A 2,786-nucleotide genomic window follows, 5' to 3' on the forward strand; every position below is an offset into this window, starting at 1 on the left:
ATGGAATATCAAGAGTCCTCAAATAGTCAAAACAATCTTTAAAAAGAACAAAATTGGTAGATTCACACTTTCTTACAGTTATCAAAACTGAGGTGCTGGAATAAGGATAGTTATATAGATCAACTGAATAAAATTGGGGGCCCAGAAAGAAGACCATACATCTATGATTAATTGGTTTTCAAGAGGCTGCCAAGACCATTCAATGGAGAAACAATAGTTTCTTTTTTTTAATTGGAGTATAGTTGATTTACAATGTTGTGTTACTTTCTGCTGTACAGCACAGTGAATCAGTTATACATATGCATATATCCACTCTTTTTTAGATTCTTTTCCCATATAGGTCATTACATAGTATTGAGTACAGTTCCCTGTGCTATACAGTAGGTCCTTATTACTTATCTATTTTATATATGGTAAAGCCCAACCTCCCAATTTATCCCTCGCCCCACACTCGTCCCACACTCCCTCCCTGCTAACCATAAGATTGTTTTCTACATTTGTAACTCTATTTCTGTTTTGCAAATAAGAACTTATTTTGTAAATAAGTTCTGTTTTGTAAATAAGTACCATTTTTAAAAATTCCACATATAAGTGATATCATACGATATTTGTCTTCTTTGTCTGACTTACTTCACTCAGTATGGCAATCTCTAGGCCCATCCATGTTGCTGCAAATGGCATTATTTCATTTTTTTATGACTGAGTAATATTCCATTGTATATATGTACCACATCTTCTTTATCCATTCCTCTGTTGATGGACATTTAGGTTGCTTCCATGTCCTGGCTATTGTAAATAGTGCTGCAGTGAACACTGGGGTGCATGTATCTTTTTGAACTATGGTTTTCTCTGGATATATGTCCAGGAGTGGGATTGCTGGATCATATGGTAGCTTTATTTTTAGAAACAATAGTTTCTTGAAAAAAGGGTACTGGGACAACTGGATATCCACATGCAAATGAAGTTGGACTCTTACCTCACGCCATATATAAAACAACTCAAAATGGATTGGAGACTTAAATATAAGAGCTGTACCTAGAAAACTCTTAGAAGAAAACATAGGGGCAAATAGGCATAACCTTGGTTTTGGATATGGTTTCTTAGATATGGCATCAAAATCACAAGCAACAGGGACTTCCCTGGTGGTCCAGTGGTTAAGACTCCATGCCTCCAATGCAGGGGGCACAGGTTCGATCCCTGGTTGGGGAACTAAGATCCCACATGCCCTGTGGAGAGGATAAAAAAAAATTTTTTTTTCATCACAAGCAACAAAAGAAAAAATACATAAATTGGACTTTATAAAAATTTAAAACTTTTTTTGCACTATCTCAATAGGCTGCTATCAAGAAAGAGAAAAGATAGCCCACAGAATGGAAGAAAATATCTGCAAACCATATGTGTAATAAGAGTCTAGTATCCAGAATACATAAAGAATTCATACAACTCACCAACAAAAAGACAATTCAATTTAAAATGAGCAAAAGACTAGAATAAAACTTCTCCAAAGAAGTTATACAAATGGCTTACAAGCATATGAAAAGATTTTCAACATCATTAGTCATTAGGGAAATGCAAATCAAAATCACAATCAGATATCACGTCACACCCACTAGGATGACTATAATTTTTAAAAAGGAAAATAAGTTTTGGCAAGGATGTGAAAAAATTGAAATCCTTGTACATTGCTGGTAGGAATACAAAATGGTACAGTCACTATGGAAAAGAATATGGAGGTTCCTCAAAACGTTAAGCATAGAATGACCATGTGACCCATGTCTTAGTCAGTTTGGACTGTTATAACAAAATACCATAGACTAGGTGGCTTATAAACAACAGAAATTTATTTCTCACAGTTCTGAAGACCAGAAAGTCCAAGATCGAGGCACTGACAAATTCAGTGTCTGGTGAGAGCCCACTTCCTGATTCATAGATGGCTATCTTCTTGCTGTGTCTTCACGTGGTGGAAGGGGCCAAAGAGTTCTCTGGGGTATCTTATAAGGGCACTAATCTCATTCATGAGGGTTCCATCCCCCTGACCTTATCACCTCCAAAAGGTCCTACCTCCAAATACTGTCACACTGGGGATTAGATGTCAACATATAAATTTGAGGGGAACATCAACACTCAGTCTATAGCACCCAGCAGTTACACTCCAAGTTAAATAAAAATATTTGTCCACATAAAATCTTGTACACCGAAGTATACAGCACTATCCATAGCAGCATTATTCACAACAGCCAAAAGGTAGAAACAATCCAAATGTCCATCCACTAATGAATGAAGAAACAAAATGTGGTATGTCCATAAAATGGAAATTCTTAAGCCATAAAAAGGAATGAAGTACTGATACATGCTACAACATAGATGAATCTCAAAAATATGGTATGTCAAAGAAGCTGGACACAAGGCTACCTACTGGATCATTTAACTTACATGAAATCTCCAGAACAGGCAAACTGATAGGTACAAAAAGCAGATTAGTGGTTGCCAAAAGTTGGGGGAAGGGGCAAATGTGGAGTGACTGCTTAATGGGTACAGGGCTTCCTTTTGAGGTGAAGAAGTGTTGTGGAACTAGAGGGTGGTGATGGCTTCATCACATTGTGAATGTACTAAATACCACTGAACTGTCCACTTTTTTTTTTTTTTTTTTTTTAGATGTTGGGGTAGGAGTTTATTAATTAATTTATTTATTTTTGCTGTGTTGGGTCTTCATTTCTGTGCGAGGGCTTTCTCTAGTTGTGGCAAGTGGGGGCCACTCTTCATCGCGGTGCGCGGGCCTCTCACTA

The 2,786-nt window shown here is 36.9% G+C and overlaps 1 non-coding gene across 1 annotated transcript; it reads left to right on the forward strand.

The window, feature by feature from the left end:
- Positions 1 to 1,136: 1,136 nt before the first annotated feature.
- On the forward strand, positions 1,137 to 1,209 carry TRNAW-CCA (transfer RNA tryptophan (anticodon CCA)). The gene has a single exon. It is a non-coding gene; the product is annotated as a tRNA-Trp (tRNA).
- The last annotated feature ends 1,577 nt before the right edge of the window (positions 1,210 to 2,786 follow it).

Source organism: Lipotes vexillifer, unplaced genomic scaffold, assembly GCF_000442215.2.
Source record: "Lipotes vexillifer unplaced genomic scaffold, Lipotes_vexillifer_v1.1 scaffold691, whole genome shotgun sequence".
Classification (NCBI taxonomy): Eukaryota; Metazoa; Chordata; class Mammalia; order Artiodactyla; family Lipotidae; genus Lipotes; species Lipotes vexillifer.